The sequence below is a fragment of the Notechis scutatus genome, chromosome 1 (genome assembly GCF_049901735.1).
Source record: "Notechis scutatus isolate UNSWTSFEM ecotype Mainland chromosome 1, rNotScu1.2, whole genome shotgun sequence".
NCBI lineage: Eukaryota > Metazoa > Chordata > Lepidosauria > Squamata > Elapidae > Notechis > Notechis scutatus.
The window spans coordinates 294,713,260-294,726,134 of NC_142009.1; the positions used below are offsets into that span (position 1 = coordinate 294,713,260).

General features: G+C 33.9%; 1 protein-coding gene across 21 annotated transcripts in view; it reads left to right on the forward strand.

The window, feature by feature from the left end:
- The window catches only part of NRXN3 (neurexin 3), a 1,270,300-nt gene that overhangs the window by 1,215,340 nt on the left and 42,085 nt on the right, over nucleotides 1-12,875 (forward strand). The window lies entirely within an intron of this gene.

Here is a 12,875-nt window from a genome sequence, read left to right on the forward strand (position 1 = left end):
TCCTTCCTGCCTAAGGTTTAAATAAAACATTTTTGGCAGTATGAAAATTTTGGCTTTTTGGAGATATTTCCCCCCAGTCTTCAAATCTGTTTAAATGAAAACTACCCTATGGCAGTATTAGATTTTTGATGCCATATTCATTAATAGCTTTCAATTATCTACTTTTCTGCTAGCAGGAGGCAAGCACATGCTAGAGTTCACATCATGGGAAGCAAATATAAAAAGATGTTATGGTAATTTGTCTGGCAGAAACAGAAACCACAGAGTTCTGCCTTTACTTTTTTATTTCTTGAGTTCCTCATCGATTGTCTTTAGAACCACACAGTTTCATAAACTTTCATCAATATACAATAGCTGCTACAGCTATTCAGCATGACTCAAAATAAAATCAAAAGGCCAGAATACATCCTCTCCAGCAGCCAAAATTTAGATAAGCAAGGATTAACACCTGACAAATAATCAAGCATAAAATAATACGCCATAACCTTGTTGGGTAATGAAATGTCTGCAAGTAAATAGTTGAGCTCAGAGAATATCAAAAGTCTCTACTGTTGGGACTCTGTTTGCTTATTTGCTTGTTGTTTATTTAAACATTAATAGCCGTCCCTTGCCTGGAAGATCTGAATGACAAGGTTGGAGATAAATTGTTCTGTTGAACAACTGCCTACGTGATTGCTAAGAGTCACCACTGATTTGATGACACATCAAACCCTTTCTTCAGCCCTTTCTTCAGCCAAAAATATCAGCACAGGCTATAGTCCATCAAGTATGCAGGATAAACAATAAACATGAAATAAACATAAAAACTACTTTTAAAGAGTTTAACCTAACCATGACTACAATATAATGTCAGAAAGATACAGCCATGCTCACCCAACTAAGTATGTCTCTAAAAAAAGTAAACAAACTCATTAAGAGAAAAATTACACCACAGTTGTTTCCTTGCTATATTTTTGGACTACACACAAGACATTTACTTATAAAATATATTTTTAGAATGTGATTCTTTACCTATTTTATTGGTTTTTTAAATAACTATAGGGCCAGTCAATGATATGCCTAGGCCACTCAAACTATTCACTAACTGAATTTTACTGCATTTCACAGCTATGAGAAGGAATAAACTTTGTTGAAGATCAGATGGAATTATATCCTTTTCAGTAGTAGAAACAAATATTTAGGCATTAGACAATTTAGTAACATTTATGAAAAGTTCAGTGTCTTCTTCTTGTTAACTGCAAAGGTGCATGCCCTCCACATTTTTTAAAAAAGTACAATAAATGTTGTTAACCTTGAAACAGTAGAGTCACCCTTAAAACCAGTTGGAAATATGTCTGGTAATGATATCAAATCGCTTGGTGTCTTTTCAGTTTAAAAAGAAAGATCAGTTAATCTGCAGAAGATCCACTTTGTGCCCTTCTCCCACCATTAAAAGAAACCCTTTGAAAGTCCATTTTACATTTGCCAGGGACAACACTGATTAATGTGTATGGCACCTTTCACATAATTTTATATATTAAGTATTTTAATTCTACTCTGCCATTTTGAGACCAATAAACTAAAAAGCTGCACTAAAAAAACATTAATGGAATATATTATTTTTTTAAAAAAAACTGAAGTGATACCATTTATCCCTATCACTTCGTTTTTTCACCATATTATTCACCATAATTAGTGGGTAACTCTCAGGAACTGAAAGGTATTTTTGACCTTTGAATGACATGGCAGGAGGACTATTCCAAAAAAGTGTGATATAACACAGCACACTAATTGTGTGTAATAGGCTTCTGTAAATTGCAGCTAATCCACTTGGATGAGGTACTTTGCTTTGATGGAGGGGGCAGCCTGCTTTGACCATTTGCTTTACTTCTATGAAACTTTGAACATCTGCAAAATTCTAGTTCATAGGACATAGTCACATATTTTTGTAGATTCTGACAGATCTGTAGAGGAGTTTTGCCAAAACTTCAATAAACCAGCATGCATAGCTGGTTTGACTGTATTTGTTGGCACTGCAGGAAGGGGTATGTTGGGGGTTTATAATGAGGACTTTTAATGTTGTAAGGGAGTCAGCCAGTTTTCCAAAACAGGACAGGCAGGACAAGAAGCAATGAGTGGAAACTAATCAAGGAGAGAAGCAACCTAAAATTAAGAAGAAATATTATGACAGAACAATTAATCAGTGAAATGACTTGCCTCAGAAGTTGTGAGAGCTCCAACACTGGAGGTTTTTAAAAAGAGATTGGACAACCATTTGTCTGAAATGGTATAGGGTATCCTGCCTGAGCAGGGAATTGGACTAGAAATTTCCAAGTGGTCTTCCAACCGTGTTATTCTGTTAAGCCACCCAGAGTAACTATGTATAATTTGGGCAGCCATATAAATTTGTTTAATAAATACATAAATTCCCAGGTGTTGAGCTATGGCTTTATGGATCACATCTATATTGTTGAGATCCAGCTCAAAGAGTAAACTCCTGTATTTTGCATGACAAATCTTTCTCCTTCCTTCTCTTTCTTAGACAGAGAACTGAAGCTAAGTTGTCTGTTGGCTTGTACATTGCATTGGACAAGTTTCCAAGGCTTGGATGATGATGATTATGAATAGGTTCTTTTATAGGATGCAGCTCGAAGTCATGGAATATTTTTTCAAGAGTGTTCATCAAACTTGTTCATTTTTTGTTTTGTTTTTGGTCAGTTTTGGATTCTGGTTAATTTTTTCCCCATTTCTGGCATGATTGAGCAAAGTATCTATTTTGTTTTCACTATTGATGATGTTGCATTTCATTATTCTGATTGTTTTATTGTCTGCAAGACACTCTAGATGTTTTATTATGCTTCAAATAGTTTTACCCCGAAAGACTTTTGATTACCAGCCATTGGGTAGCAGTGATCAATAGGATTGATTAACATTGTGGCAAGTTATCCTGAGCCCACGGAATCAGGGGAGAGATAAAAATGAAATAGAGAGACATGATTTTTCAGAAGGTCTATGTACAGGCTTTACTCTGAAAAAATATAGCTTGAAATACACTGAAATATGATAAATTGTGATGTACAAATAAGGGCACCTCTGTGCTTGGATTTTGAACAAAATCTTGATCTCTCCAATTGCATGATGTTGATTTATTTGGACAGCTGAATCAGCTAAATCCTCTTTGGCACAATGGGCTGGAGACAGGAATCAAATCTATTTGTGGATTGTTTTTATTCTCTCCTGATAGTTAGCTGGAAGGATCATTGATTGGTGCATTATGATCACTCAGCATTTGGAGATTGTTAGAACAGAATATTAGCAGATGGGTCCTTCAAAGTAGATTGGAGAGATTGGGGAGTTGAAAGAGTGTAACATAAAAGTTCCATAGTTGGTCCTTAAGTTAGGCTGCCAAGTGCAAATCAGTGCTTTTTGTGTCCTCACAATTGGTCTCAGGGAACCGCCAAAGCAAATTGTACCATTTTAGAGTATAGGGGCTGAAGTTAAATGGTGTCCATGGGGATGGAGGATGAACATTAAATGTCAACACAAATACAAAATGAATGGGGCTCGAATCCATCCACCATCTTTCAAATTTTGACAATATCCTGCAGGTGCCATTGGCTGTATTTCCAAACTTGTGTACTTAGAGTAAGAGGTAGGTGTTTTCAGTCTGCTTTATTGCAGAATAACAGAGTTAGAAGAACTTTGGAGGTCTACTGGCCCAACCCCCTGCTCAAGCAGGAGATCTATACCATTCCTGACAAGTGGCTCTCCAATCTCTTCTTAAAAGCCTCTAGTGATGGAGAACCCACACCTTCTAAAGGCAAGCCTCTAGTTAATTGTTCTCACTGTTAAAAAAAATATCTCCTTAGTTCTACTTTGCTTTCCTTCTTGATTAGTTTCTATCTATTGTTTCTTGTCTTGCTTTCTGATGCTTTAGAAAATAGGCTGACCCCACACCCTCTTCTTTGTGGCAGCCACTCAAAGATTGGAACATTGCTATCAGGACGCCCCAGTCTTTTCACCCTTTCCTAAGTACTATTTAGACAGTTTCCACCAAAACAAGAATAAACTTATTTTGAGCCCACATGAACATTACTATTAAAAAAATAAAATATTTTTATTAAAATGTTATTTTCAAGAACACATTCAGATATTATTTTTGCTCATATTGGGCATTTTATTACACAGTTAATATTTTAGATTCTTGCTTTTTTTATGCAAGTTCCATCCCTGAATATTATAAAAATATCTCTGTAATCAATTGCAATTTCATCCAGATTAGCAATTATTATTGCCAGCTCTAGATTAGGCTACATTTTTACTTTGGTTTAGGTTCCTCATACAATTCATAATACATTTAAAGTACTAATAATATAAGTTGCAATTTATTTTTGTTTCTCCCTTTCAGGTCTTCATTTAATTATTTTCCATTTCCACAACAGATCCGTTTTTTGTTGTTGTCTTTAAAACTGCATAACTTTTGTATTCATACCCAAGAACATTTCTTGTTTTTCTAAGTAGTGTTCCTTCGGTTCTTTGTGTACATTTTTTTCAAATATAGTGCATATTTATGTTTGGAAAACTATGTTCTACAGAATTCAGTGAAGAGTGAAATAAAAAACAAATTTGTCCTCATATTTAAAATATGGTCATCTGAACACATAAGCATTGTTTATTTTTCCTGGGGCCTTTCAAAATATTACTGAGAAAGGATGTATTTTATTATCTTTATAGCTATGATCTTGTATTTATTTATTTATCTCTCCAAATGATTTAATCAATAATAGAACAAAATCCAACACAGTTCTCTTTTGGAAGAGAAAAGATAAAAGTTAAATAAAGATGTCCAGGGGACAGAGGCAAAACATGCCAGCACAATGACATATTGATTTGTGGCAAAGGAGCAGGCTGTAAGTGAAAAATATTCTTGGGACACAGTTATGAAGTGCATAGCTGCTACAACAAACAGAAAGCTCATTTTCTCTGACTGGAAGTTTATTCTGAAAGGGTAACTAATGCTTTTTAGAGCAGATGAACCTCTAGCTTTTTTTTGCTATCATTTTCCAAGTGAATAAGGTACATGTCCTCAGAATTTGGCTTTTTCATATTCAATAGTTTTTAGAAGGTTACAATCTGCATTCATCTTATTGTCATCAGGTCAGGCAACCTAGAATTACAGGTCCAACTAAGAAGATATCTTCATTATGCTTAAGTAAAGAAAGTCATGGTTCATGAGTTTTCCTTCAGTCTGATGAAAGAGAAATTGCTTTAGAAATCTCCTTCAAGGGAAAGTGTTTTAGAACATTATTATGGGTAGAATTTGAAATTCTGATGCTCGGTCAATTGTGAGTTGGCCAAGAGTATATATGTGTGGGTGTATAAGTATATAGGAATCCAGGCTTTCATATGGAATCAGTAGTCTTGATGGTTTGCTGTTTAAAGCCCCATGCTTTAGTCTAAATACCAAGGGATGACATAGTCCCCAAATATCCTCTTCCTCCAAAGCCATTACATAACATTGACTTAGACTTGTCTTAGAAGTGGTTATAGCAGAAGTATTAATAACTTGGTGGAACTTGGTGCTAGTAAATTTGAGTAGTAGAATATGTACCTATCCTAGAATCCCAGAAGTAATAATTCATATTTGATATGGTTGGGTGGCAGGTAAAGAAAAGAAGGAGCACAATTTTTAACTTTTTCTACTTGGTCCACAATTCAGCTCTAAACCTCAACAAAGATTTGTCAAAGTGGGATGGGTAATCAATAAATAAGCAATAAACAAGCAATCTAGATTCTCAGAGATGTGGGCTTTATTTATTTATTTTGCTCCTAAGTAATATGTAATTTCTTCAGGCCAAGAAATAAATGGAAAGGATTTAGGGGGATTTGCTTATCAGCAGAACACCACCTAGCATTATATTCCTCCTGCTTTTAAGAAGGTACATTAAGGTTGGTTTAAGCTGCTGTGGTTCAATACTTTTCTTTCCTCTGTCAAGGTACCCTGAACAACAGACAAATTAATCCTTGCATGTTCCTTTTTCTTTTTTTCCTCCTTAATTTCCCCTTCTCTTGCCTCACTGCATATTTAGAGTCCCTTGTCCATCCACCCTGCTAAAGGCAGAGGGAAGGAGAACATGTGGGGCAGGTGAAGCCTAACCTCCTTGATATTCTATTCCACCTTTTCGTGGTCCTCTGAATGCTTTGAAATCAGATGAAAATTCTCCAGTATTTTACACAGTATGGGGAGCAGCAGCAGTTGGCTTTTATTTGATGATAGTAATGATTGCAATTGTATTTCCCAGAGACTAATTTCATCTTACTGTGTGCTCACACTCTCTTTTTAAAAAGAACAACTTCAATGGTAGACTTACTGTATTTGACACACAGAGTGCACAAAATGAAGGCTGATTTACTTTCCCTCTTATAACTTGTAGGCCTAGTTATTTAATCTCTCATCTGCTGGGGTAATGATTGAGCAGCTGATTTTGCTACAATGGGTAACCCCTTTGTGCACTCTACTTAATGATATAATTTTGCAGTAGGTAAGGTTTCCATTTTTAAATCCAACAGGGGAGTACATATGCAGGGAATATCAGAGGTGGGAGTTTTTCAGAAGGGAGGAGTGTTGGATTCTTTGTTGTTAACTTTGGTTGATGTAGAGGATAAAGGGCATGCTGATTAATGACTAGCCCTCAGCTAATCAGGATCAAGGGTTTATAAGAAAGAGCATATTTTCTGAGATGAGGCCTCTTGCAGTTCCTTTCTTAAACTAAAACATGTACATCTACAAATCTGTTTTTTATATCTATTAGCTGCTCTTCAAGCAGGGTTTGTCAATCTGATCCACCCTGTCAATCTCAGAACTTTCCATCAGCCACATTCTGGGCTTTCCACTTTCTCTCATCATATCTCAAATGCTTGCTTTAGAGATGATGGCCACAGAGGATACCGTCTTGGCTTAATGAATAATCCTAAAATAACCGTGTGTAGTAGTTGCAGTCATTTCTTTGTACCTTGTGTGAAAATGACCTATCTTCAGCTAATGCTCAGTTCATTTTTTAAAGTTATGCTATTTCTACAGAAGAATTTTATTTTAGTCTTACTCAACTTGCCATTTTCCATCTACAAATCTGGATTCCTTGATTAGCGTAAACCAAAGTAGTGGCAATACAACTGGAGTCTGCCTATTAGCTAAAGGCTCTATATTTTTGCTGTTTTTTTGGGGGGGGGGAGGTCACTTTCATAAGTAATATTGAAATTGTTGGTAAACATTACTTGATTGAAGGATGAATACCAAATATTGGTATATCTAGCTCAATGTGACTTCTTCTTATACAAATTCTATGACTTTAAAATAATTATGTATGACTTTTTATACATAGAAAAAAAGGAGCAAATCATCAAAATCATGTTACATATTCTTTATTATTGGAGGCAATGTTAAAACTTTAAAACATATATTTAAAAGGTAAAAAAGCAACATAGAATTTTGGAAATAATCTTTGGTTCATGAACTTCCATAATTGATCCAAGAGTCGTCCAGGCATGCATTTGCTTTAATGTAGGTGTCTCACAATCTTTTTATTTTATTTTTGTAATAATATAATTTTATTAAACTTATTAGAGTATAAAATACACATGAAAATGAAAACAGTGGTAAAAGGGGAATGGAAAAAAGGTGAAAAAAAGAGAAGTGAAAGATAAAGGAGAAAAATGGGGAGGGAAGCATAAACTTCTAACTCTTCAGCACAGTAGAATTAACATAATAAAGTTATGCCCTCAACTTTTAATTTGCAAGCCCTGTATATTATAATCATTTCTATAACACCAACAAAACTTGTCTAATCAGTAAATCCAAAAGTCAAAGTTTCATTTTTTTTCTATCTCAAGCACAAATCCAGAAGTGGTTTCCAGATAGAAACAAAGTTAGAAGTATTCTTGTTTTTGATTAAAGCAGCTAATTTGGCCATCTCTGCTAGTTCCATCAGTTTCTCCAACTTTTCTTCCATTGTGGGAATTAATATATCCTTCCACATTGTGCATAAAGCATTCTTATTGCTGTCAATATGAATAACAACAAAGTTCCAATTGTTTTCAAGCCCTTGTATATTCATTTTAAGAATCTTTTGTATTAAAATATGAATCATAACCCAATAGTTCTTTGCTTTGTCATAAATCCACCAAATTAGAAGTAGAAAGTTCCTTCCTTACATTTCAATTTCCAATATATATTTGAAGTATTTTTATACATCCTTGAGAATGTATTGGGTATTGTTGGGTAAAATACTACATAATTTTATAAAAATGATCTTTCAGGTTATAGTTCAATGTATACACAGAAGATAATCTTAGGAAAATATAGAAAAGACATTCCTTCAGATGCTATGTTCTCAAACTTTAAATGGCTTATAGATTGAATTGTGCATGAAAACTGAGAACCAGTAAACATGAAGAATTGGTGTAACATGAAGAGAATTTGTGCAAGAATTGTATTTTGCAGTTATGGTACCCTGGCTATTGTGAGCTTGTCTTAGCATGCTTATATGATACTCCTACTTTGCAAATCGCTCTGGTTGCCACTCTGCTTCCAGATGAATCAAGCTGGTTATCACCTATAAAGCTCTTCATGGCATAAGATTTGTTTCCCTCTTGGTTATCTTTGTCAAGGAAAGAGAAATGGGAAATGTACTCTTGTTGATTCTCCTGGATGTCTCAGCAGCTTTTGATGTTATCAATTAAAAACTATTCTTTTGAAGAAGTAATCCAACTGAAATGTTAGTAGAAATGCTTAAAGAGGTCCCAGCCATACTTACATGGCCACCTCTAGAATTTCTGTTTGACCCCATGATATTTATGTAAGACAACAATTTTAGTAACCAATGTGTTTTCTTTTTAATGCAAATATATTTATTGAGTTTTTAAAGATTTACAATTATGTTCCTGGGGAAAAGCCTATAAAATAATTATATATAAGAATATATTACCAATGTATAATAAACCATATACTTTACAAAAATATCTTTAAAACAACTATTGAAATAATGTAATAAAATCAAGAACTGCTGTCAAAAAAGGCATTACATGATTAATTTCTAGAAACGACTGTAGGGAAAGTGGATAAAGGTAAAACCTTTTATCATTTTTGCAATGGCTTACAACTGGGACTTTAAAAAAATAAATCAAAGGCTTGATTTTGGCTGTTTAAGAGCCAAATGCAATCAAGGCCAGAGTTGAAAATTTCATCATTAATGATTCAAAGTGCAGATTGTGCAAAAAGGCAGATGAAAATAGTAGATTATATACTCACCTTGTGCAAAAAGATCCCACAAATTGATTATAAACAGCAACATAAACAGTTGTCAAAATGATTCAATGAAACATTTGTAAAAATTATCAGTGTAATAATGAAAAATTATAGAATTGTAAAAGTAATTGAAAATTAATAGATTAAAATATTGTGGGATTTCCAAATACAGACTGATAAATCTTTGTCTCATAACCCACCAAATTTATCTGGGGTTGAAAAGAAGAAAATGTAGATAATAGATGTGATAATACCAGTACATAGTAGAATAGAAGACAAAGAATTACAGAAGATCACAAAGTATCAAGATCTGTACATCCAAACTGAAAGATTATGGCTTAAACTGGCCATGGTGATGACTGTGGTTATCATCACCGCTGATAAATTGTCAAGGAAGCTAAAATATTTTTTCCAATTTTATAATTCCAGGAAAGTTGTTGCCCATTATCCAATTTGTAAGTGAAAAATTTAATAATATATTAACTGAAATTATTTATTTGGAGTGGAGGACAGAAGGACAATAAAATTCATCTCTAGATGTGCTCAAGTTTAAAATGTAATGCTTAAATTTGCCTTTTGCTTAGGCAGAATGTTTCCTCTTGATAATTGATAATTGAGATCATGTTCCAGGACATTTCCTTCTTCTTCAGCCATTTGAGTCCAACTTCTAAGTTAAATGTAATATATAATTTATTAATATAAGGTAAATTGAAATCTATACTACATTTATCCTAATTGACCATTGAAAACAAAACTTTAATACTGATTTCTAATGAAGGTTAAGAAGTATGCAATGTTTTATGGAAACAGTTCCTCAGGTAACTAAAGGAATATAAACCAGACTTTAAAAAGGAAGTCATCCATCAAGAGCATATTGTAGCACAATTTATCTGCTAGATTTGAGAAGCAGATATTTATAGGCCTTTCTCTTTCCATCCATCCTAAGAATGAGAACACATCATTCACTGAATGTGTTGTTTATAGTTTCATAAAGCTGTTCCATGACAGGGCTTATTTTATCTAGTGCTTAATACCCATAAAATCATCACATAGCAAATGAATGGAATAGTTATAGTCTAAATGGGACTGATTCCTATGGAATATTTTATAGATAAAGCCATTTTATTTGGAACAGTAGGTCAAAGCGTACAAATCTGTAGCATAAATTCTTATTTTGGGCTGTCATGAAAAGGTAATGGCTCTGATTGAATTTTTATATAGTAACTGAAATTCTCTCTCAAGATTCAGTACATAACAATGGATACACATATAGAATCCTCATAGGGGCCCAAAGAAATTCTAGAAGTAAATAATTAGAAATCTAGAAATAATAATTCATTAGAATCAGTTCTGTGAAGAGATGGAATTTGAAAGTAAACCTCTCATAAGTGCTAAAGTATTCCTATATGATATCAACACTTTTTCAATAAGTCGAATAAATAGTAACAGCAATAGTGTAATATTTACAATTGATAATTGTATAAATTACAATCTATAATATATACATTGACTATCATTGTATAAATTACAATTAATTTATAATAAAAATATTTTTGTTGTAAACACTGGAATGAGTTATTTCACTTCTGACATGTTACTTCAAAAGAATAAAATACATATTTCAGAATAGGTTACTGTGGAATATTTTCATGAAAAAGATAGACAAGCAAGCTTAATACATTCTGTTTGCCTCTCTTTTTTGCAAGGGAAAGCATTGCTTACTCTGTTATTGAGCCTTGATTATTATTTCCACTAGTTAGCAGGCTAGTTTTTCCATTAATTATTAAAATCAAATTTTAGACTTCTGCCTATTATTTGATACTTACACTGAAAAAGATGAATCTTACTCAGTTTTGTCCATACTAATATTCAGTAGCTCTTGCAGCAAGAATCTTTTCTGGTTTCATTAGCAGTGTCAGGGATTCAGTTTACTATCTTTAGGATTCAAAACATGAACTCCATCAATAAGAAGAGATGTCCATCCCCATTCCAATCCCAATTCAGTTTCAAGAAAGTCTTGAGAGGGCCAAGAGGCAGGGAGAACAATTACTCCTGTTTCAATTTCCAATGCAAATTTGAGATTATTAAGGAAATCCAACAGAAGTGTGGATTTCTACATTTTTTTTTCCATTGGCCAGTGAGGGAATATATTCAGAAAAAAAAAGATATTTTTTTTGTTTTAATAGTTTTCAGCGGGAAGAAACAGTGGAAATAATTGCAGGTACAATTTTCTCCATTGAGATGTTTAAATATATAATATTGTCCAACGAAAGAGATGATGATGCTTACAGTGGACTAAAACAAGAGACAGAATTATCTTTATTTCTAGTTCTCCAGAGGTTAATGAACCACATGTGTCAGCCTCTTCATGACCAAAGGAGAAGAATGCTGGTTCTGAAATTCAGCAAGAATTTCAGAACTTTTGTCTTCCCCAGTCATTGCACATTGTAATTTAATTGAGTGAAATAATATCATAACCAGATTCCCAAAGAAATTCAGGAAGAGAATGAAAGCAGTAAGCCTTTTCTCATCCTAGCTGAAAAAGTACTGGTATGAGGGACACAGCAGTGCAAGCGAGAGAAGGCGGGTTTGCTTGCATATTGAATCCAAAGTCTGAGAGTGCCATTAGGAGTTTCTGTAAATTGTTGGGTAAAGAACATCTCCAGGCAGGCACAATGAGCCTGGTTCTCTACTGTGTATCCAACAGGAATTCCGATTACATAGGCCCTACAACACTGTGTGATCTGTACCTTTTATATACTGCTTACAGAACTGGAATAGCAAAGAGTGGGGAATGGCAGAATCAGGCATTTGTTGAGATCATGTTGCCAAGGGCTGGATACTTTAATACTCTTGAGCATGAACAATATGCCTGAGTCCAGAGGCTTCCTCAAAACCCTCCTATTGGTCTCCACTGCTAATTGGAGCAATTACATGAAGGGCTTACTACCGGGAAGGGAAGCCATTATATTTCTTAACACACCGCAATACATGCTGCTCTTTAATTAGAACAGTCACAGGCACTCACATGCTCAGAATTACTAGCTGAAAAGTTCATGGAACATGGGCTCTGATTCGCTGACACCAGAGACACTCTTGATGTGGCCTCAGTTTTTCAGAGACTATAGTGCATCTGCCATGCATTACCATACCAGGAACTACATCCCAGTGTCATAAGGAAGACAAATACTTTTGCTTTTTTGTGGAATTTGAAATAAAATAGCCTTTATTTGATTTTTACTTTCCAAACCATACCTACAGTTGGATTACACAGTCCATATTATTTTTAGAAATATTGTATATTTTTCTCTGTGTAAATGCAAAATATAGATGACAACATGATCACCAATCTCTGATGACGAATATGGCACAAGAAGTAAATGCAATCATATCATGTATGATTATATACATAGCTATCTCATGAAGTGTATTTTTATTTTTTAAATATTGCACCCAGAAATTGATGATGATGATTTAGTTATGCATCTATGCCATTTTATTTATTCATTCACTTATTTGTCCAGTTAACTAAATTATATGAAATTAGGTAACCTTTTTTATGGTACTATATGAAATTCTCTAGAACTTGCTG